Source organism: Mustela nivalis, assembly GCF_964662115.1.
Source record: "Mustela nivalis genome assembly, chromosome: 6".
Lineage (NCBI taxonomy): Eukaryota > Metazoa > Chordata > Mammalia > Carnivora > Mustelidae > Mustela > Mustela nivalis.
Genome location: NC_139025.1, coordinates 96,634,494 through 96,658,717, shown reverse-complemented (window position 1 = coordinate 96,658,717; position 24,224 = coordinate 96,634,494). Strand labels below are relative to the sequence as shown.

The following is a 24,224-nucleotide window of genomic DNA, read 5'->3' as shown; positions in this document are numbered from 1 at the left end:
CTTTTGGAAGGCAAATTTACATTAGAAAAGGGTCCAGTACAGGAAGTGAGCCATGTCAGGGGTCACTTTCATCTGGGAGAGTCATCTTCATGACAGGGCTAATTTCCTTTCACAAACATTTCCTCCTCTCACCTTCCTCTGAATTGCATTTCCCTCTTTTAAAGCCCTAGATCCCTATCCTTTCCTTAGCCCAGGATGGTCCATAAGTCCCAGGTGGACAGCTGCTTTTTAGTCTCATATTTTTGTGGGGATCCACTATGTATGTATATAATTAAAATAGTTTTTGTCCTGTTACTCTGCCTGTTTATACTGGGGGTGCGGGCTCACAGCTAAGAACCTAGAATGGTAGAAGGAAAATTATTTTTCCTCCCCTACATCTGTACCTAGGTTCTTAATCTCAGGCATTTTCTGAATCCCAGTCCCTTAATTTCTATGTCTTCTACCTCTTTAAAAACACCATTACTTTTGTGAGATTTCAGTGTTTAAGTAAGACATGCATGTTTTTAGCTCCCCTGTATTTTTTTCCCCTTGATCTATGCTTTCTTTCCATGCATTGCAATAGATCATGGGAGAATTGATTCTAAGGCTACAGGGGATTATTCTCCTTACATCTACTGACATTTAAAATTATCTGATGAGATATGGAAACCAAGAGTAAAGATGTAGGATGCATTGGTTGTCAGTGTTAGAACCTGTATGTGAAAGTACTGTGGACATTTTATGAAATATCTGTGCCACCTCCAAATAAACATAGGTCATGGTTTCAAGGGAAATATGTAAAAGCCATGAGTAGAGTTTGATGAGATGGAGAATATTCTTGCTCCAAAGTTCCAAAAAGACACAGGGTGAGAGAAGTGGGCAGAGGCCCCGGGTTGCAGAATAACATAAAAGGATGCCTAAGGCCCAGCTAGTTCTCCTAAGAATGTCAGCAAATGCAATCTAGATGGCTCCAGGCTGGCAATGATGTGAAAGTCATCCCAAACACACACACTCAAGGTCATTAAAATGTAGCAGAAAGTGATTTTATTACTGTGAACAGAATGCCACAAACTTGGATGATGTCCCAAGATTAAAAATATGGGGGCTTGGGTCTTTCCTTGCCCCTTTCCCTATTGCCCTTCTCCAAAACACACAAAGCTCCAAAACAGAAAGGAATTCTATTTGTTTTTGTCCCCAACTCTAGTCTGGAATCATGGCCCCATAATTCTCTCATTCCCCTCCTTCTTTCTTCTATGGGAACCATGGAAATCAACAATGAAAAAAAAAAAACAAAAGGCAGAAGGGAGCACAAGAGAACCTGCACCAAGTGTGAGGCAAAGTAATGGGAAATGTAGTCTAATCAAACCATCCAAGGGGGCTGTGATCTGGTACTGTTTAAGTGTACAGGAAGCATACTATTGGGAGGGTAACCTGGCTGAAACTTGTTACATTTAACAAGTTAGAACGGGTTCTGGAGGGTAGCCTTGTAGCGGCAGTCACACTGTCCCTCCAGAGTGACAGAAGTAAGTCATGTTAATACAATTCACACTCCAGTGTCAGTTTTGTTGCCAGTCTCACAATCTGTCTTGGGCAAAAGACAGGTAGCAGCCGTGTTCTGGAAGGTGTTGTGCAGAAAGGTGTTTGAAGGTTTACAAGTCTGAGTATAATTATTGGCCCCACTCATTTCTGTCTTGCATTGGACAGGACCTGCTCTTACATGCTGAATTTCAATCCCTTGAGCCCTTTCAGGTTTGGAGGACTAGCAGCAAGTGGCACTGGCCCCCATGATCCCAGCAGCACCAGAAGGAGAGGAAATGGTCCCAGAAGATCCAGCATCATCCCTTCTGTGTGGGAAGAGGGAAGAAAATAAGAGAATGATAGTAGTAGAAGCAGTAAGAGCAAAATTATCATTCACAACCATTTAGATCTTCATTGCGTCTTTCAAGGTTTCTTGTCCATTTTATTTATTTATTTGTTTGTTTATTTTTAAAGTCTATTTAAAAAAAATCTTTCCAACATGGGTCTCACAATTCTTTGAAGTTCCTGAAGCCCATTGACGAGGAATGTGAATTAAGATGATCTTTTCTTTGACTGACAGATCCTATTATTCTCTTTGTCCTGTGCTTATGGGTCCAGAATCATGCCTCTTCCCTCCTCCCTCCTGGATAATTTCTCCTCCATCTATTTAACCTGGGCTATCGGGCCATCACCTCGGCTCTATCTCCCCAAGCCCCAGGCTTCTCCTCTTACCAGGTCTCCTTGCTGGGGGTCCTGCTGAGGACAGAGGCAGTGGTTAGTCCCAGGCTCAGAGGCTTTTGTCTGCTTTTCCTTTTCCAGGTATGCCAGCGTGGCCTACCTGAAGCAGACAAGGATTCTGAGCCCGAGGAAAGAGGAAAGGGAAACCTGGGGCTTGGAAGAGGCCCTTCTTGTGCACAGTATGGATGAGACCCACATCCTCCAACTCACTGTTTAAAACCAGTATCCCTGCAGATGCAGGAAGACCAAGCCTCCTTAAAGGAACAAAGAAGTGATAACTTCCTCAAAGAAACTGTGAGGAAATGGTGATTTCCTGATATGGGTTTGGTGCTTCCTTCTCCATAGGAAGCTTCAGTGTTTTGAACCTCTATGCTTTCAGTTCTTTAGGAGAAAACACCCAAGGTAAATTTGATACAATAGCTGCCAGGTACCTGGTAATGTTGTGAATTGCAACAGCAGACTCCATTGAATTATTGATTTATGGGTATGTTGTTGGGCTTCTCATGTATCTTGATGGATCTGATCCCAGATCCCAAGTTGTGCCTCACTCTTCAGAAAACTCTTATCTCCAGATTTTTCTAGGACCTCCCAACAACTTTCTGGAACCTCCTTAGCTTCCTTTCATGTGTATAAGTTGTCCCGTATAGATTCAAGAATTCATAATCTAATGAAGGAGATGGTCAGATTAATAGAGACATACATGGTATATTAACAACTGTAAATAGGTCTTTTGGCTGCAGTGGAGGAGGTGCCAGGCGGCTCTGAGGAGCTGGTAGACAGAAGGCTCTGACACCTGAACTTATTTTCAGATTAATAAGAAGTTAGGTGAAGAGGATGGTAAGGGCATCCCATGAGGGAACTGCATGTAAGAGGAAGCCAGAAGCTGGTTCCTGGACCCATTCTGAAACCATAAGGACCACTGTAATTTTATTGTTTGTGTGATACACTTAGGTCTAAGTTGTGCTGTTTCCTACTTAATTATGTGTTACGTACTCTCTTTGAAAAACTTATTTTTTCATTTGAGAGAGAGAAAAAGAGAGAGGGCATGAGTGTGTGGAGGGGCAAAGGGAGAGGGGGGAGACTCCCCTTCCAGCACTTCGTCCTATTGGGGCTCAGTCCCACCACCTATGAGATCAGGACCTGAGTGCAAACCAATTGGAAAGTCAAATGACGGAGATACACATGTGCCTCTGTTTTCCTTACTTTTTTTTCCTTTTAGTTTTATTTATTTATTTACTTGACAGAGAGAAAGATTAGAAGTAGGCAGAGAGGCAGGCAGGGGTTGGGGGGAAGCAGGCTCCCCGCTGAGTAGAGAACCCAGTGTGGGGCTCGATCCCAGGAAGCTGAGATCATGACCTGAGCTGAAGGCAGAGGCTCTAACCCACTGAGCCCCCCAGGCGCCCTCTGTTTTCCTTACTTCTTAACCTTCAGCACAATCAATCATTAATTTTGTCTTTTTACTTCTACTCTGGGTTACCTATCTACCTGGATTGTAGAAACATAACAGAGACCAGACAGAAACATGTATCTTGATGTATCTGATCCCAGATCCCAAGTTGTGCCTCCCTGTCCAGAAGAATGCTTATCTCCAGATTTTCCAAGGACCTCCCAGCAAGTGTCAGGAAACCCCTTAGCTTCCTTTCATGTGTGTTAAGTTGTCCCTTATAGATCAACAGGGCAAGAGGGCAAGGAAGCTTTAGGAACGATCCCTTTCTTTCTCCTTGGGCTGCTCTCTAGACTACAAAGCTTTCCTTGCTTTAAATCCAGTGTCTCAGAATTTGGCTTGCTGCACATTGGGTACACGGACATGTTGGAGTCTGGCAACAGAGACCCATGGACATGAAGGAGAAAGGCCAGTTTAGGGTATTTGCCTCTTCGGTCTGTTCTTGCTTTTCCACTGGTGCTGTAATACACTTACTTGGAATCTTCTTGTTTTTTGGAGGGCTCACAGGAAAGTCTCCTACAGGGACTCCCTGCCTCTAGCCTCTTTTCCTTCCAATCTGTTCTACACATCCCTTCCAGATTAGTACTCCTTGAGCATCAATAGAATAGGGGAACACTCTTGCTTTTTAATGTCTTCAGTTATATACAGGATAAAAATGATGTCTTTTCAGAGCAAAATCACAAGATATAAGGTTAATATACAAAAATCAACTGCTTTCTTAGGTACCAGTAACGAACAATTGAAATTTGAGAAAAAAATTTACATACGCACCCAAGAAAAATGAAATATGTAGATATGAATCTACTAAAAAAATGAACAAGCTCATTATGAGGAAAACTACAAAACTCTGCTGAAAGAAATCAAAGAAAATCTAAGTACATGAGGAGATCATCTTTGTTCATGCTGAAGGAAACGAGACTCTGTGACCCCAAGCTATGGCTCTTTGACATAAATTTTATTTTGTACTAAAGGCAGTTAAGAATCCATAAATGCAGAAAAGGCTCTCCTTTTTTGCCTAAAGTCAGGAAATAAATTCTTTTCCTGGAGACAATGTTACCAGCCAGAGGTGGCACCAGAGGAATCTGGAAACAAACCTTGTTATACTAACCCTTTTCTTTCTAGTTATTTCTTCACCATTTCCTACCCATAAACCAAACCCCTTTATCCTGTCAAGTCTTCAAAATGTATTGTGTCTTTGTCTAAAGCGTATAAAAGCTTCCAGTGCTGGTCGTTATTTTAGGTCTTCATTCCCTTACGGAGTCTCCCATGTACATGTGAAAATTTAAGTGAATTTGCATGCTTTATTCTTACTTATCTCTGTCAGTTCAATTTTGAGACCCAGTCAGAGACCATAAGAGAGCTGAGGAAGATGGCTTGTTCTCCTACAGTAATATTATGCACTGTCCAAACCCATAGGAATATATAATGCAGAGAATTGATCATTATTAAATTGTGGACTTTAGTGAGCCTTCATCAATATTGGCTCATCAATTATATGAAAAGGACCACCCCCCCAGGAAGATTTTAATAAAGGGAAAACTGTGGGCTGTATGGGTAGGAAAGCGGGGAAGGGAGAAGCACAAGAGAATTTTCTATTCTTTCTATAAACTATTTTTCTGTAAACTTAAAACTACCCTGAAAAATTAAAGCTACTTAATTAGAACCAAACCAAACCAAACCAAACCAAACCAAACCAAACCAAACCAAACAAGTTGTCTGTGTGCCTACCCCTCATGTATCCTATTCTACAGCCACAAGCCCCCCTTCTCTCCAGTCCCACAACTTGATAGCACCCTGAGCCCACTAGCAGAGGTAAACAGTATCAGATTACCCCTGTGCCTGGGCAGGAGTTCCCAACCATGGCCCCTTTCATCAGAAGTGCCTAAGAGACTTTTAAGAAGGCCTAGATTCCAGGCCTCCTGAAACAAACTTTTTGGGAAGGAGGTCTTTTGCATGTCTGTGTTTGATGAGCTCCACGGTGAATCTCAAACCCATTCCTAGTGGAGAACCATTTTCTCTGGCTCATGCTGATTTTCACCCACTGCCCAAGTTCTCAAGACTGCGATTCTGCCTGATTCCTGAAACAAAATTTCTACCTTCTCTTGAAACAGGGAGTTGAATAACTGACTGCTACCAGAAGTAAAGTGCAAGACAGATTGGGGAGGACACAACTGGAAGAGTCTACCTCTCCTCCCTATCTCTCTTAAATTATCCCAAATCTAACAAGTGTAGTGGAGTAATAATATCCATTCCTTCTACCCTTCTAAGTTCTCAGCTGGGGCCCGATAATAAAAAAAAAAAAACAAATTAACAAGAGAAAAGAATACCCTTTTATTTCCTATAGGTTTAAGAGGAGAGCCTTCCCAAGGAAATAAGGCCCTAAAGAAGTGGTTAAACCTGAGTGTGTGTATGCCAGGTTTGATGAAAGGTGGAAAGTGGTGGAAGGATGTGCTAGAACAAAGGGTACAAGCTAAGTGTAGTAAATGGGGGGGAACTTAGCAAGATGTTTGTTCAGATGTCACTCCATTTTTGCAGATAATGACACTCCTTTCCTCTGGGTGCCGGAAACCCTCTCCCAGGAGGGTTTTATGACCTGCTTCCAGAGAAGGTCAGTAAGTCTTTCCTGTACCTGTCCTTTCTCAAATTTCTTCAACTTAAAAGATTGAATTTGCCAAGTTGCCATATTCTGTAATAGCCTGTCCTGAACTCTGTCAGAAGCTGTGTGTGATGTGAGTAGACCCTGGTGGTTGTCTTGGCCCTTGCTTCAGCCCTACAATCCTAAAGCAAGTTCAGGGCATTTGATATGTCCATTGTGTGGTCTCTGTTGCAACATGCCTGTGTCTTCTCCACACTGCTGCCTGGCTGGAAGGGGATTAGTTCGAAGGCCTGCTATTTGGGCTGTTTCTTTCTCTAGACTTTTATATGCTTGCTGACTGCAAAAGTAGTGGTGCCAATTTCTTGTTACCGAAATAACAGAACATTAGTATCTTGAATCATACACGATATTCCGTCATATTCAACCTCTTAGAACACTCCCTCTCCCCTGGTTGCTGAGGTCTTTGTGTGTCAGGCACCTGCCAGATGAGTGAGAACAGTGAGTCAGAGACTGATACTACATGATGAGCCCCACGTTCCTTTTAAGGTTTAGTTTTATTGTTTCTGCAGAGCTATGGGCCTGATTGTCAGAATGGCTCCCCAGGCTTAGGCCGTTGCTCACTTCAGGCATTTGGTGTCTTTTTGTTTTTGTCCAGTTGCTAGGTCAGACTATCTTATGACTTCCTTCTTCTTTCCAAATAAGTCATAAGGAACTCTTTCTATTTGTTTTGCTGTGTGGGTCCTGAGTTTTCCATATTTCCCCCTAGACCTTATCCCTTTAACTGTCTATACAATTTACATACTTATTATATTTTTTTTGTTTTTTGTTTGTTTGCTTGTTTGTTCTGCTATTCCTCTAGCCTGTAGGTACTCAAATGATTACTGAATAAGGCTCTGCCAACGAAGGGCCCTACTGCCACTACACAATATTCCTGAGATGTCAAGGTCACGGACTGATGTGGGCTTCCGGCTAGCCATGACCAGTTCCTCACTCAACTGAATCTCCACTCTGGCCATCCATGAGGCCTAATGGGGGGCCTGGAGGAGACACCCCCTTTCCCCTAAGTGGCAAGCGCAGCTGATCCAACCGCTCTTTATCTGTGGGCACCTCAGTTCTTCTTTTTAATGCCTTCCCTCGGGAATCCGCAGCCGTCATCGACCCCCGGCCCACCGCCTCTCCTAGCCTTTCCAGAGGCTGAGGCCTTGACCACGAAGAGGAGCTGATGCTGGCCGCCCTCGTCAACCCTCAATAAACGCGCGTGTAAAGGCGCTTTTTTGCGCCAGCAGGGGGCAGGAGCTCCCCAGCAATCCAGTTCTGGGAGCGCGCCCTGCTCCAGCTGAGTTTCCCCGCCCCACCCCCGGTCCTCCTCAGCTCCCCTCCTTCTTCCTGGGCGGAGTGAGGAAGGACGCCAGGGCCCGCACGGGCAGTCTGTGCGCACGGGGCCCTGGGTGGTGACGCGGTGCTTCGATTCGGGAGAGCCAGGCTCCCGCCGGGGATGATGCTCTTCGAGCTCCCGGGCTCCTCGAGTAACACTCGGGCGGCGCGGCCCCTGAGCCCCGAGACACCCGTCCCGCCCCGTTATTCCCAGGTCCCTTCACCCCCAGGGCTCCGCCACCGCGGGGTCGGGTCACGGCTCGCGGAGGGAGGTCTGGGGGTTTTACAGGGAGGGCCTCCCGCTTCCTCCAGAGGCGCAAACCCCGGACCCGGGGGGGGGGGCACAGCCCGGGAACCAGGCGCTGCCGGGAGAGCGGGTTGCGGAGGAGGGGAAATCCCAGCTCTCGCCCCACACCTTCGCCCTCTCGGGCGGGTCCCATTGTCGCCGCCGCCAGAGCCGGCAGGGGGCGCTGCGCCGCCCTTGCGGGGTGCCCGGGGACCAGAACGTGACCTCCTGGTTCTTCCGTAGAGGTGGCTTGCTAAAGGCCCTTTGAAATTCTGAGGAACACTGCGCGAAAGTAAGCCAATAGGCTTCGGATAAAGAGCGCCTACTGTGTACCAGGAGCTCTCCATCCTGTCGGTGGTTAGATGTGCGGAAGGCGAGGTTGTGTGCTTCCGTCTGTGGGGCTGCTGCAGGGTGACAGGTAGGGGTGTCTGGGTCAACTCAAGGTTTCATCGCGGTGGTCCTTTTAAGTTTTCTTCCTAACATCATTGTCTGGACTTTCTATTTACCAGGATCTTCCTTACCGACCGAGAAGGGGCTGCAATGAGGTAGTTTCTTTGACTTTTTCCTTTATAGCTATGTATGCATCGCACATGCAAATGGTAAGCGTAAATGCAATACTGAGAAACAAATCTGGTAAAAAGGATGTTTTCCTTTGGTCGTTGTTTGTTAGGCCCCAGTTTCTTTTCCAGACGCAGTTCATTTTTTTATGTCCCTTCACCATCTTTATCTCTTACACAGATTTAAGTAATAAATATTATTAATATATTTGATGGAATATGATTCAGCCATCAGAAACATGAAATCTTGGCATTTGCAACAACTAGGTGGAACTGGAGGACACGACAGAAGTCATTCAGAGAAAGACAGTTATCGTATGATCTCACTGATCTGTGGAATTTAAGACACAAAGCAGAGGATCATAGAGGAAGAGAGAAAAAAATAAAACTAGAGGAAACCAGAGAGGGAGACAAACCATACAGACTCTTAATGATAGGAAACAAACTGAGGGTGTCTGGAGGGGAGAGGGATAGAGGGATGGGGTAACTGGGTGATGGACGTTAAGGAGGGCACATGATGTAATGAGCACTGGGGATTATATGAGACTGATGAGTCACTGACCTGTACCTCGAAACTAACAATTATATGTTAACTGTTGAATTTAAATAAAAAATCTCACAATAATAATGAACAAATATATTATTACAAAAAATTAAAAAGAAAAGTTTATTGACAGGGCACATGCGTGGCTCAGTGGGTTAAGCGTGTGCCTTCAGCTCAGGTCATGATTCTTGCATCCTGGGATTGGAGCTCCTGTTCTTGAGTGGTCAGGCTCCCTGCTCAGTGGGGATGTCTGCTTCTTTCTTGACCTCTGCCCCTCTCCCTTGCTCAGATGCTCTCTCTTTCTTTCAAATAAATAAAGAAAACATTCAAAAAAGTTAATTAATATGTATACATGTGCATGTGTTCCCTCATTTTCCTTCACAGATAATAACAATTATACGCAATGTAGTACACTGTTTTCTCTTTCCCATTAAGAATGTATTTTGGACTTATTTCATGTCAGTTGCAAAGGTGTACTTGGTTCTATTTTGATAGTATTCTGTTGTAAGGATATGCATCATATTTTAACCAGTTCCATGCTCAGGACATTATGTTTGTTTCCCAACTTTTACTAGTATAAAGCACTTAAAAGGAATATACTGGAACAAAACAGCAGCAGGAAGCCCCATGGATTTATCTGGAGCTCACGTGCTGTCCATAAATCCCTTTGCCTTTTACTGTCTTTCCTGGAGATAAGTTCTAAAGCTCCCACATGAGTGTGGGTTCCGGGGGCTGTGGGTTGACAACAGGAAACCCTTGCAGATGCACTTGCTGTTACCAGACCTAAGGAAGCCTAGGAAAAGTGAACATTCTGGGTACAACTGAGTAGTTTTTTTTTTTTTAAATTTTTAATTTTTTATAAAAATATATTTTTATCCACAGGGGTACAGGTCTGTGAATCACCAGGTTTACACACTTCACAGCACTCACCAAAGCACATACCCTCCCAATGTCCATAACCCCACCCCCCTTCTCCCAACCCCTCACCCCACAGCAACCCTCAGTTTGTTTTGTGAGATTAAGAGTCACTTATGGTTTGTCTCCCTCCCAATCCCATCTTGTTTCATTGATTCTTCTCCTACCCACTTAAGCCCCCATGTTGCATCACCACTTCCTCATATCAGGGAGATCATATGAGAGTTGTCTTTCTCTGCTTGACTTATTTCGCTAAGCATGATACACTCTAGTTCCATCCATGTTGTCACAAATGGCAAGATTTCATTTCTTTTGATGGCTGCATAATATTCCATTGTGTATATATACCAATCTTCTTCATCCACTCATCTGTTGATGGACATCTAGGTTCTTTCCATAGTTTGGCTATTGTGGACATTGCTGCTATAAACATTCGGGTGCACGTGCCCCTTTGGATCACTACGTTTGTATCTTTAGGGTAAATACCCAGTAGTGCAATTGCTGGGTCATAGGGCAGTTCTATTTTCAACATTTTGAGGAACCTCCATGCTGTTTTCCAGAGTGGCTGCACCAGCTTGCATTCCCACCAACAGTGGAGGAGGGTTCCCCTTTCTCTGCATCCTCACCAGCATCTGTCATTTCCTGACTCGTTGATTTTAGCCATTCTGACTGGTGTGAGGTGATATCTCATTGTGGTTTTGATTTGTATTTCCATGATGCTGAGTGATATGGAGCACTTTTTCATGTGTCTGTTGGCCATCTGGATGTCTTCTTTGCAGAAATGTCTGTTCATGTCCTCTGCCCAATTCTTGATTGGATTATTTGTTCTTTGGGTGTTTAGTTTGCTAAGTTCTTTATAGATTTTGGACACTCGTCCTTTATCTGATATGTCGGTTGCAAATATCTTCTCCCATTCTGTCAGTTGACTTTTGATTTTGTTAACTGTTTCCTTTGCTGTGCAAAAGCTTTTGATCTTGATGAAATCCCAATAGTTCATTTTTGCCCTTGCTTCTCTTGCCTTTGGCGATGTTCCTAGGAAGATGTTGCTGCGGCTGAGGTCGAAGAGCTTGCTGCCTGTGTTCTCCTCAAGGATTTTGATGGATTCCTTTCTCACATTGAGGTCCTTCATCCATTTTGAGTCTATTTTCGTGTGTGGTGTAAGGAGATGGTCCAATTTCATTTTTCTGCATGTGGCTAATTTTCCCAACACCATTTATTGTAGAGGCTGTCTTTTTTCCATTGGACATTCTTTCCTGCTTTGTCGAAGATTAGTTGACCATAGAGTTGAGGGTCTATTTCTGGGCTCTCTATTCTGTTCCATTGATCTATGTGTCTGTTTTTGTGCCAGTACCATGCTGTCTTGATGATGACAGCTTTGTAATAGAGCTTGAAGTCCGGAATTGTGATGCCACCAACGTTGGCTTTCTTTTTCAATATCCCTTTGGCTATTCGAGGTCTTTTCTGGTTCCATATAAATTTTAGAATTATTTGTTCCATTTCTTTGAAAAAGATGGATGGTACTTTGATAGGAATTGCATTAAATGTGTAGATTGCTTTAGGTAGCATAGACATTTTCACAATATTTATTCTTCCAATCCAGGAGCATGGAACATTTTTCCATTTCTTTGTGTCTTCCTCAATTTGTTTCATGAGTACTTTATAGTTTTCTGAGTATAGATTCTGTGCCTCTTAGTTTAGATTTATTCCTAGGTATCTTATGGTTTGGGGTGCAATTTTAAATGGGATTGACTCCTTAATTTCTCTTTCTTCTGTCTTGCTGTTGGTGTAGAGAAATGCAACTGATTTCTGTGCATTGATTTTATATCCTGATGCTTTACTGCATTCCTGTACAAGTTCTAGAAGTTTTGTAGTGGAGTCTTTGGGGTTTTCCACTTATAGTATCATATCATCTGCGAAAAGTGATAATTTGACTTCTTCTTTGCTGATTTTGATGCCTTTAATTTCCTTTTGTTGTCTGATTACTGAGGCTAGGACTTCTAGTACTATGTTGAATAGCAGTGGTGATAATGGACATCCCTGCCATGTTCCTGACCTTAGCGGAAAAGCTTTCAGCTTTTCTCCATTGAGAATGATATTTGCGGTGGGTTTTTCATAGATGGCTTTGATGATATTGAGGTATGTGCCCTCTATCCCTACACTTTGAAGAGTTTTGATCAGGAAGGGATGCTGTACTTTGTCAAATGCTTTTTCAGCATCTATTGAGAGTATCATATGGTTCTTGTTCTTTCTTTTATTGATGTGTTGTATCACATTGACTGATTTGCAGATGTTGAACCAACCTTGTAGCCCTGGAATAAATCCCACTTGGTCGTGGTGAATAATCCTTTTAATGTACTGTTGAATCCTATTGGCTAGTATTTTGTTGAGTATTTTCGCATCTGTGTTCATCAAGGATTTTGGTCGATAGCTCTCTTTTTTGATGGGATCCTTTCTGGTTTTGGGATCAAGGTGATGCTGGCCTCATAAAATGAGTTTGGAAGTTATTCTTCCATTTATATTTTTTTGGAACAGTTTCAGGAGAATAGGAATTAGTTCTTCTTTAAATTTTTGGTAGAATTCCCCCAGGAAGCCGTCTGGCTCTGGGCTTTTGTTTGTTTGGAGATTTTTAATGACCGTTTCAATCTCCTTACTGGTTATGGGTCTGTTCAGGCTTTCTATTTCTTCCTGGTTCAGTTGTGGTAGTTTATATGTTTCTAGGAATGCATCCATTTCTTCCAGATTGTCAAATTTGTTGGCATAGAGTTGCTCATAGTATGTTCTTATAATAGTTTGTATTTCTTTGGTGTTAGTTGTGATCTCTCCTCTTTCATTCATGATTTTATTTATTTGGGTCCTTTCTCTTTTCTTTTTGATAAGTATGGCCAGGGGTTTATCAATTTTATTAATTCTTTCAAAGAACCACCTCTTAGTTTCGTTGATTTGCTCTATTGTTTTTTTGGTTTGTATTTCATTGACTTCTGCTCTGATCTTTATGATTTCTCTTCTCCTTCTGGGCATAGGGTTTCTTTCTTGTTCTTTCTCCAGCTCCTTTAGGTGTAGGGTTAGGTTGTGTACCTGAGACCTTTCTTGTTTCTTGAGAAAGGCTTGTACCGCTATATATTTTCCTCTCAGGACTGCCTTTGTTGTGTCCCACAGATTTTGAACCATTGTATTTTCATTATCATTTGTTTCCATGATTTTTTTCAATTCTTCTTTAATTTCCCGTTTGACCCATTCATTCTTTAGAAGGATGCTGTTTAGTCTCCATGTATTTGGGTTCTTTCCAAACTTCCTCTTGTGGTTTTGTTCTAGCTTCGGAGCATTTTGGTCTGAAAATATGCAGGGAATGATCCCAATCTTTTGATACCGGTTGAGTCCGATTTAGGACGGAGGATGTGATCTATTCTGGAGAATGTTCCATGTGCACTAGAGAAGATTGTGTATTCTGTTGCTTTGGGATGAAATGTTCTGAATATATCTGTGATGTCCATCTGGTCCAGTGTGTCATTTAGGGCCTTTATTTCATTGCTGATCTTTTGCTTGGATGATCTGTCCATTTCACTGAGGGGAGTGTTAGTCCCTACTATTATTGTATTATTGTTGATGTGTTTCTTTGATTTTGTTATTCATTGGTTTATATAGTTGGCTGCCTCCATGTTGGGGGCATAGATATTTAAAATTGTTAGATCTTCTTGTTGGACAAACCCTTTGAGTATGATATAGTGTCCTTCCTCATCTCTTATTATAGTCTTTGGCTTAAAATCTAATTAATCTGGGAGAAGGGTTGCCACTCCTGCTTTCTTCTGATGCCCATTAACATGGTAAATTCTTTTCCACCCCCTCACTTTAAATCTGGAGGTGTCTTCAGGCTTAAAATGAGTTTCTTGGAGGCAACATATAGATGGGTTTTGTTTTTTTATCCATTCTGATACCCTGTGTCTTTTGATTGGGGCATTTAGCCCATTAACATTCAGAGTAACTATTGAGAGATATGAATTTAGTGTCATTGTATTGCCTGTAAGGTGTCTGTTACTGTATATTGTCTCTGTTCCTTACTGATCTATGACTTGTAGGCTCTCTCTTTGCTTAGAGAACCCCTTTCAATAATTCCTGTAGAGCTGGTTTGGTGTTTGCAAATTCTTTCAGTTTTTGTTGTCCTGGAAGCTTTTAATCTCTCCTTCTATTTTCAATGATAGCCTAGCTGGATATAGTATTCTTGGCTGCATGTTTTTCTTGTTTAGTGCTCTGAAAATATCATGCCAGCTCTATCTGGCCTGCCAGGTCTCTGTGGATAAGCCAGCTGCCAATCTAATATTTTTACCATTGTATGTTACAGACTTCTTTTCCTGGGCTGCTTTCAGGATTTTCTCTGTCACTAAGACTTGTAAATTTTACTATTAGGTGACGGGGTGTGGGCCTATTCTTATTGATTTTGAGGGGCGTTCTCTGAACCTCCTGAATTTTGATGCTCGTTCCCTTTGCCATATTGGGGAAATTCTCCCCAATATTTCTCTCCAGTATACCTTCTGCTCCCCTCTTTCTTTCTTCTTCTTCTGGAATCCCAATTATTCTAATGTTGTTTTGTCGTATGGTGTCACTTATCTCTCGAATTCTCCCCTCGTGGTCCAGTAGCTGTTTGTCCCCCTTTTGCTCAGCTTCTTTATTCTCTGTCATTTGGTCTTCTATATCACTAATTCTTTCTTCTGCCTCATTTATCCTAGCAGTGAGAGCCTCCATTTGTAATTGCACCTCATTAATAGCTTTTTTGATTTCATCTTGGTTAGATTTTAGTTCTTTTATTTCTCCAGAAAGGGTTTTTATATCTCCTGAAAGGGTTTCTCTAATATCTTCCATGCCTTTTTTGAGCCCGGCTAGAACCTTGAGAATTGTCATTCTTAACTCTAGATCTGAAATATTACCAGTGCCTGTATTGATTAGGTCCCTAGCCTTCGGTACTGCCTCTTTTTCTTTTTTTTTGTCGTGAATTTTCCCGCCTTGTCATTTTGTCCAGATAAGAGTATATGAAGGAGCAAGTAAAATACTAAAAGGGTAGCAACAACCCCAGGAAAGTATGCTTTAACCAAATCAGAAGAGATCCCAAATCGTGAGTGGGGAGAAAGGGGATAAAAAGAGGTTCAAAAAGAAAGAAAGAAAAAAAAGAAAAAAAAAAAGAAAAAAAAAAGAATTTTTTAAAAAAGAAAACAAATAAAGAAAAATATAAAAAAGAATATATATATATTATATAATATACATATATATTAGATAAACTAGTTAAAAACGTTAAAAAAGAAAAGGGTAAAAGTTAAAAAAAATTTTAGCAGAAGAAGAAAAAAAATGAAAAAGAAAAAAATTAAATTAACTGAAATAAAAAAAATCACAGGGAGAAAGCCATGAGTTCCATGCTTTGCTTTCTCCTCCTCTGGAATTCTGCTGCTCTCCTCGGTATTGAAACCACACTCCTTGGTTGGTGATCTTGGTCCTGGCTGGATTTCTTGTTGATCTTCTGGGGGAGGGGACTGATGTAGTAATTCTCAAGTGTCTTTGCCCCAGGCAGAATTGCACCACCCTTAACAGGGGCTGGGGTGAGTAATCCGCTCGGGTTTGCCTCAGGAGCTTTGGTTCCCTGAGCGCTTTCCGTAGAGTTCTGGAGGACGGAAATACAAATGGCAGCGCCCTAGTCTCCGGCCCGGAGGAGCCGAGAGCCCGGGGCCCCACTCCTCAGTGCGGCCTCAGAGAACAGTGCCCAGTAACTCCCGTCTGCCTGACCTCTGGCCATGCTCCGAGCTCACTGAGCCTTTGACCGGTTCAAGGTAATCCCGAGCTGTGATCTTACTGTTGGCTCTGTCTCTGTAGCTGGTTTTCCCGTTCCAATACCCGCAAGCTCTGCGACACTCAGACACCCCCGATTTTTCTGTGACCCTGCGGGACCTGAGGCCACGCTGACCCCGCGTGGGCTTCACCCCGGTTTAGCCTCTAGAGCGATGTCCCTCAATGGAACAGACTTCTAAAAGTCCTGATTTTGTGCTCCGTTGCTCCGCCGCTTGCCGGGAGCCAGCCCTTCCCCCCGGGGTCTATCTTCCCATCGCTTTGGATTCTCTTCTCTGCCAGTCCTACCTTTCAGAAAGTGGTTGTTTTTCTGTTTCCAGAATTGCTGTTCTTCTTTTCTTCAATCTGCCGATGGATTTGCAGGTGTTTGCAATCTTTAGATAAGCTATCTAGCTGATATCCTGCTAGCTGAAGTAGTCTCAGCCTACTTCTCCAACATCTTGACTCCTCCCTCCTGAGAGTAGTTATTTTTATTATGATTATGATTTTTTGCCTTTTTAAAAATTTTTTATTTTTTTTCAGCATAATAGTATTCATTGGTTTTGGACCACACCCAGTGCTCCATGCAAACTGTGTCCTCCCTAATACCCACCACCTGGTTCCCCCAACCTTCCACTTCCTGCCCCTTCAAAACCCTCAGATTGTTTTTTTTGTAATGGGTATCTGAGAAATCAGTATCAATTGGATTAAGAGTCTCATGCTCTACCGACTGAGCTAGCCAGGCATATCAATTGGATTAGACTTTGGTCTTTTAATAGTGGAGACAGTTAAAATAAGCCATTTTAGTATATGGCGGACAAACTAAGGTAATAGGATGGACAGCTAGCTTATTTTTAATTCACTTGGAGCATATTCTGGAACAGATTGAAAGTTCCCATTTGTAAGGCAATTTATCTAAATTGCCTCACTGAACCCTCACACCAGACTACAAGGTAGTTCTGACTGTCCCCATGCTAGAGATTGTCCTGAGGCCCAGACAGGGTGGTGATAGCAGGGAGCAGCAGAGTCCTGAGGGGCTACTTTCAAGCTCCAGTGCTCTTCCTTGGGCACTGCTGCTCAGAGGGAGGCAGGGTTCGATAGGGTTAAGGTCGGTTCTGCCCATTCAGGCTGCCTCTGAGTCTCATCTCTAAGAAGGGTATATCATCCAGACTGAACTACCTGCTTGTCAGGGCTTTGTTTTCTAGGTAGTCATGTTTCCTTAACAAAATGTATTTGTAGAATGTGACAGATGGAACTAGCCTCTGTTCCAATGGTTTTCTCACCTTTCACACCCCTGTCATCTCCAGGTGCAAGCTGTTTATTTATTTTTTTTCTGATTTATTTTTATTTTTATTTTTTGAGATTTTCTTTATTTATTTGTCAGGGAGAGAGCACAAATCAGGGGAAGAGGCAGGCAGAGGGAGAGGGAGAAGCAGGCTCCCCGCTGAGCAGAGAGGCCAAGGTGGGGCTCCATCTATAACCCTGGGATCATGACCTGAGCCAAAGGCAGACATTAAAATTCTCACGTCATGATCCCAGTGTCCTGGGATTGAGGCCTGCCTCAGGCTCCCAGAGAGCCTGCTTCTCCCTCTCCCTCTGTCGCTCTCCCTACTTGTCCTCTCTCTCTCTGTCAAATAAATAAATAAAATCTTTAAAAGAAAAAGAAAGGAAAAATAAAAAAAATGTATTGAGGAAAGAATTGATGGTTTGACATCTCCGTGTGTCTAGATTGGCTGAAGAAATTTTGGGAGTGCATGGATGCTGCAAAAACTACAAGCCCTGGATATCACACTACGGAACTTAAATAAAATATCAAGGTGCCATAGAGTGCACCCACCATTCCTAAAAGTCCAAGAAACGAAGGTAGATTTCTGGAAAAGTGAAGCTACACTTCCTGTGAGAAAAAAAGGGTTTCCTCCTCATCCTAAGTGATTTGATCAGTGAACTTTCCAGAACAGGAGGTCAACAGAACCAAGGGAACTAAGTACCCTACTATGCCATCATTTCTGATCTTGTTTTTCAGGTCTCCCTATACCTACTTCCTTGATGCCATATCCATAATCTCCTCTACATTACTTCTTTTTTAAGAGATTTACTTATTTATTTGAGAGAGAAAGAGAGAGAGAGAGAGAGAGATCATGTGCAAACAGGGGACGGGCAGAGTAGGAGAGAGAGAGAGATTCCTAAGCAGGCCTTAATTGGGCACAAAGCCCAATACAGAGCTTGATCCCAGGACCCTGAGATCATGATCTGCACTGAAATCCAGATTAGGCCCCTTAAGAGACTGAGCCACATAGGAGTCCCTCTCCACTGCACTTTAGAAAAGGGAGGGGCGCCTGGGTGGCTCAGTTGGTTGAGCGACTGCCTTCAGCTCAGATCATGATCCTGGAGTCCTGGGATTGAGTCCCACATCAGACTCCCTGCTTGGCAGGGAGTCTGCTTCTCCCGCTGACCTCTCTCCTCTCATGCTCTCTCTCTCTCTCAAATAAATAAATAAAATCATTAAGAAAAATTAAGAAAAAGAAAGAAAAGAAAAGTGAGACCTGCAGGATTTTCTTCCTGAGTCCACTCTGGTAGCAGAAAGAATAAGGACTGGAGGCCAGGAGACCTGGGGTCTAGTCTCAGCCATGCCACTATGTAGCAGCAGCCTTGAGCAAGTCACTTAACCTTTCTGAGATTCAGGATGTTCCTCTGTAAAAGTGGGGATTACATTATCTCAGGGATGACAAGTGGAACACAAACATTTACCTCCATCCTGCCTTCAACGGAGGCTACTGTTCAACCACATCGCTTATTAGAATTTTTTTCTGCAGCATTCTAGGCAGGCCCATCCCATTAAAGTGGATACTCGAGTATCTTACTTATTCTCCTGCAATTTAATAATCCTTACAGACCCCTCTAGGAAGTTCCAACTTTCCAATGAAGAGATGGCTATTTTTGTGATCTGGTAATAGTTCACTCAATAAAAGGAAAAGGAAAATTTAGGATCATAATTACATCCCCTGCTCCTGCCCAGCCAGGGTCTGAGCAGGATTTTCTTGAGGTCACCCTGTCCTTCCTTCCATGCCAGAGAGTTTGGTATTTGAGCTCCCCCTCCATCAGCTCACCCAGCAGGACAGTCCCAGACTTTAGCTCCCTTTCATCTCAAATAGCCCATACTTAACAGCTTCATATTTGGCAGCAAGGCATCTCTGAGAAAAGGAATGATCTCAGGTCACTGAAAACCAAGAATCAGGAGCAAAGGCATGTAATGATTCTATTCGATGCTTACCAAATCTACCCACATTTATAGTTCTCACCTGAGCAGGAATGCAATCACACAGACAGTACCAGATGGCGACAGCTTCAGAATTCCAGGTGGTTGCAACAGTGTTTTATTGAAAGAAGCAGTAAAGTGGTTCACACGGGCCCCCCTCCACCCCCAAACCATGCAGGGGCAAATGCTGGGCAAGAATGTGTGTGTGTTTGGGATAGGAGCCCTGGCTGGAGTTCTTTCTCTAAGAGGAAGGAGGGGAGAGGGGAGAAGCAGGTGCCACCATGAGGGAGGTGGGGTATCACGCTGCTCTGGCCTCAGGTGCAGACCTACACAGAACCGTCAAAGTGGACTGTCTCAGGTATACGTATGTCTTTAAACGTACAGGCCACGATGATGGATTTCTGTAGCTGCTTGGTCTCATAGTCGCATTTGGGGTGTTTGGAACCTTTCTTCAGGCGGCAGTCGGTGATGCGCATCTTGGAGCTGCTTTTGTAGCAGTTGGACTGCCCGTTCTTGCAGCGGACATTTTCCTGGGAGCAGATGGCCTTGACCTTATGCAGAGGCTCGTGGATAAACGTGTTCACTGGCTTGCACCGTCCAACCGTCATATCCCGGCGCTTCATCATTTCATTGCAGTAGCTGGCAGTGACTGTGGAGGTGTTTGGGTCCATGTGCTGCCGCTGGAACTTCTCGGCCTGAGACTCCTTGGCCAGCGAAGGCTGGACACAGCCAAGCATCAGCAACACCAGGACCAGTGGTGGGAACAGGATGAAGATCCTCTCCTGAGCCATGGTGGTCTCGCTCCTCTGGAAGAGCCTAGCCAGGAAAGGGAGAGAGGAGAAAAAACATTGCCTTCAAAAGAACCCAAGCTCCTACCTGTGGCTTCCCTGGCTCACAGTCTCCATTTGGGTCAGTCAGAAAGGTACCCCTTCTCCTGTGCAATTTTTCAAGGAATGAGACGCTCACATACACTCTTGTCTAAGAGCATTTAAGTCCCACTAGCTGGAGAGAGGTGATCTTTGCCTCTGGGTGGTGACTTGACAGTAAACTAAAATCCTACAGTCCTTGGTCTGAATATTAGAGGTAAAATTTAAAATCCATTTGAGGAGGCACGTGAGTGGCTCAGTCTGTTAAGTGTCTGCCTTGAGCTCAGGTCATGATCAGGTGTCCTGGGAAAGAGCCCCACCTCCAGCCCAGAGCCCTCCTCAATGCGGAGCCTGCTTCTCCCTCGCCCTCTGCTGCCCCCTCTGCTTGTGCTTTCTATCAATCTCTTTCATATAAATAAATAAAATCTTTAAAACACTAAAAAATAAATAAAGTACATTTGAAAAATAAATACATTTATACCCAGTGCTCAAGGGGCTTAGCAGAAAATCCTTTTGAATAAACCGTGAACTGAACGGCATCCCTGAACTACCACCATGACCTGCAGAATCATGATGCACAGGGACCTGTTGTCCTGCAAGGCAAGGGAAAGAGCCCAGTGCCTAACACCAGCATCACAAAGGGATGCCATAGTATTCCCAAGAGAAATGCTTCCCTCCCCCAGCGTCATTGGTTCCCAGCAGCCCACATGCTCCATCCCCATACTGGTCCCGTCCAAGCTTTCTCAGGTGCTAACCTCAGCCACCCTGGTCCCTCCAATCCAAAGCATAAATAGAAGGAGTCCCAGAGATCTCCTCTTCAGCCACTGACCTGGATCTCTAGCTTGGTCCCTAGGACAGAGCAGAAGGCCAGTCTCTGTGATCCCGGGATCCCTGAGGAGTGAATCTTATACAGATTACAAAGGGGCTTGGCTTCCAAGGAAAGATAGGTGGGAGGGGCATCTTGGTTTCACTTTAGAGGGAACCAAGGACCTTGTAAAGAAGGGCATTGTAGGGAATCATCTACACCACTCTTTTTTCAGGACTGCTGGGAAGGGTGAATCTTGGCCTCTACAGTATTGATGTCTGAACCCCAGCAAAGTCTCAGTCATCTCAGGGGGCCATTTTCACCAAAAAGTGCTTGGAGGTTTGCAAAGGACACATAAACATATGATCCCTAGAGCAGCAGAGAGGGGGAGGTCTTCTGTCTCCCCAGGAGTCCTGGCGTGGCTGGAATTCCAACAACATCTTTTCTGTGGGGAAGAGAGTGGGGCATCCAGGTGCCCCCCAATGGAAGGCTGCAAGGACCTGAGGTCTGGGGATGGGCGTGGGCAGTGGCCGGGCAGGGAGGAGGAGGAGACCTGCGACCTTACCCAGTGCTGGCTACTTCAGCTCTCCTGGATGTGGAAGGTTGGTGTGTGGCAAATGTTGGCCACAGCAACTGCTCCTGGAAGGTCAGAGTGGCAGAGAGGAACTAAAGTCAAACCAAGTCCCCAAGGGATGTCAGGCTGGCTCAGTCACCAGCTCATGGGACTGTTGATCTCATGGTTGTAGGTTTGAGCCCCATTCCTGGGATTGGAAATGACCTTTAAAAAAAAAACACCCTCAAATCCCTTTTGGAGAAAAAAGTAGAGAACACCATATTTCTTAGCAGCAGAATTCCCTCTGTCAACTGAGAAAGTAGGAAAAACTGAACAAGAACAAAAGCCTTTTCTGGGAAGTCTCAGGATTGTGTTTTTTGGAGCAATGCCTCAAAAGCTCTCTCCTGTACAGGAAGAGCAGAGTGTTGGGGATAAAGGGTAGGGGACAAGTACCTGACTTGCATCAGGGAGCCGAAGTCTCTGACAGACTGAGCCCTGCTGATTTATGCTTGGGTTGATCAATGCATTGGTGTTACCACAACACACGATTTCTGATTTGCATGAATTAATCATCTGTCATCAGAAGGCCACACTGGCAGATTTATGACCCAGATGCCCGGGGTCCCGTTGCCTTTATACGCAACTGCTTATAAAACAATTACTGTGTCTGGCCAGTTCAAAAGGTCTTTCTGCCCAGTTCAAAACTTCACTACAAAGGGAAATGGAGCTTCAAGATGGAGTCTGTCATGCCCAGAAATTTTATACAATTTCACACCTCCTAAAAAGAGACCTGTCTCTTCTGGGTGACAATTTCCATTCCTCTGGAATGAGAATAATCATAACTCCCTTTTTGCTCTGGATTTAGATGGTCTCAGTCCAAACTCTGATTTAGCACCTGAGGAGCTGGGCAACTCCCAGAACTGAATTTCTTTCCCTGTTCCTCCGTTTCCTCGATCGTGAAATGGGGATGATGATAAGTACATCTTAGGTTTATTATGAGGACAAAATAAGGTAAGATGGGAAGAAGGCTTGGAGAGGTCCTTGGAAAGCATGATAAATGCTAGCTCTAGTGATGGCTCACATAGGGTGCTATTGACATCCTCCATAAAGAATCTGCATCATTGACATGGGCCATCTCTGACTTTGTAAGAAAGTAGGGGTGAAGTAAAAACCTCCCAGGATTTTTTTTTTTTTTTTTTGGCAAAAAACCTGAACATGAAAAAGTAGGCCATTTTGAAGCCCCAAGGAGAGGAAGAAAGGGGAAGAGGAGAGAAGAGAGGGACCTTAGTAGAAAGAACAGAATTCTTTAAAGGAAGAATTTTTATTATGTTGCCACATGATATCCAAGAACTCCTTCCGAAGTCAGCATGACTTGCTAACAAGTATGAATTGGAAAGTGCCAAGTGGGTTGAGGAGGATGTGGTATGGTGTGAACTTTTATTTTTATGTAATTTGCCTAGCACCCTACCCTTCACCCAGGTTTGGTCTGTCTCTTTATCCTTACATAGCACGCATATCATCTGGAGTGGTGTTGGGAGGAAAACTTCCCTTAACCACTTAGGTTCATGTCAGAGAGCCTGCAATGTCCCTGATAAAAAAAGACTGACAGGAAAATAGACAATGTTTATTCGCACGCCTGTGTCGGAGCTCAATGAAGTGGTTCCCTGAACAGCAAGGGATAGGGGTTTCTAGATTAACGTCATAGGGGAAGGAAGGGAGGGAAATAGGATATAAATGGGGTCTTGCTTTTGTGTTTTTGGGGAAGATAAATGAGCTTTTAGGGAACAAGTGGGAAGTAAGACAGTTTGTGATAATGTTTGCTTATGTAGGCATGAGTGGCCTGTTCTCTTCCAGGGTGTAAAGCTTCCCCAGTGGAGATCTAGGGCAGTTTCACTCTCAGAAGATTGTCTTTATTCAGGTAAGAGAATCTCTGAGGGAAGCCTGGTGCATCAGTTGGTTAGGTGTCCAGCTCTTGATTTCAGTTCAGGTCATGATCTCAGGGTCTTGGGATCCAGCCACCATCAGGCTTCTCCCTGTCACCGGGGAGTCTGCTTATGATTCCCTGTCGCTCTCCCTCTGCCCCTCCTCCCCTACCTCTCAAAGATAAAACAAAATAACCACTTAGAGCTGAGCAGGTGAAAAGTTAGTGACTTCTACATCTACCACTTTTTAAGGGATAGGTACATGTTACCTTGCTCTCTCTCTTCTGCTTGCTTCTGAGCAGGAACAGAGGACTTCCCCTTCCTCTGGTTCATTGTGCCATTAATTCATTATCTCCCCACAACTCTCCATCTTCCCATTTCTGGGAACTGTAAGTAACAAATCTTAAGACTTTGCTTCTGTATCCATGTCCTGAAATGGTGACCTGGGTTTTTCACTCCCCAAAGTGGTAACTGGAATGCCGAGGGTGTAAGCTGACCATGTGGATGGGTTTTCCCCTCTTCAGCACATCATAATCTTAATTGAATACACTAGCTCTGATTTCTCAACACACCAACATAGAATTATTTACCCTGCACTTTGGAATGAAGATAAAATAAGGAATTTGCTGGCAAAACAATAAAATAAAACAAAACCTAATAGAGTTTATAACTTCATTAAAGCAGCCCTCCACTAAAAATATTTCTAATCATGGATTTCAGATTACAGAGAAAAGTTGCTCAATGGAAATATGAAATTCAGGAAGGAATAAAAAGTAGATGATGACAAATATGTGAACAAATCAAAGATGTCTTGAGTATATAAAGCCATGATGTGTTGTTGAGTTAAGAAGATAAAATTAAAATAAACATCAGTAACATAACTTGGAAGTGATGTGAATTGCCAAGTGTTCAAGAGATGACTTAAAGTACTGAGTAGACTTGTCTGTGTTTACTATGCATTTTAGAATTTCTAAGGTAAACAATGAAAAGATTTGAATCATAGGGTTTGCATTCCAAGCTAGCAGAAGGAATAAGTAGACTGTGGATCTGTTAGGATAGTCTAGGT

The 24,224-nt window shown here is 43.5% G+C and overlaps 2 pseudogenes across 3 annotated transcripts in view; both read right to left on the bottom strand.

The window, feature by feature from the left end:
- Window positions 1–20,763, bottom strand: part of LOC309867828 (ribonuclease pancreatic pseudogene) — a 68,230-nt pseudogene extending 47,467 nt beyond the window's left edge. The window contains exon 1 of the transcript XR_014316712.1: window positions 20,708–20,763. The product of XR_014316712.1 is annotated as a ribonuclease pancreatic pseudogene (transcript). The remainder of the gene's footprint in view (window positions 1–20,707) is intronic.
- LOC309867827 (ribonuclease pancreatic pseudogene) lies at window positions 19,115–20,789 on the bottom strand (annotated as a pseudogene). Of its 2 annotated transcripts, none has more exons than XR_014316711.1 (2): window positions 20,708–20,789; window positions 19,115–19,828 (listed from the first exon to the last, which is right to left on the bottom strand). The product of XR_014316711.1 is annotated as a ribonuclease pancreatic pseudogene (transcript). The 2 variants fall into 2 exon arrangements; another variant differs by having other exon boundaries at window positions 20,634–20,751.
- Between the last annotated feature and the right edge of the window lie 3,435 nt (window positions 20,790–24,224).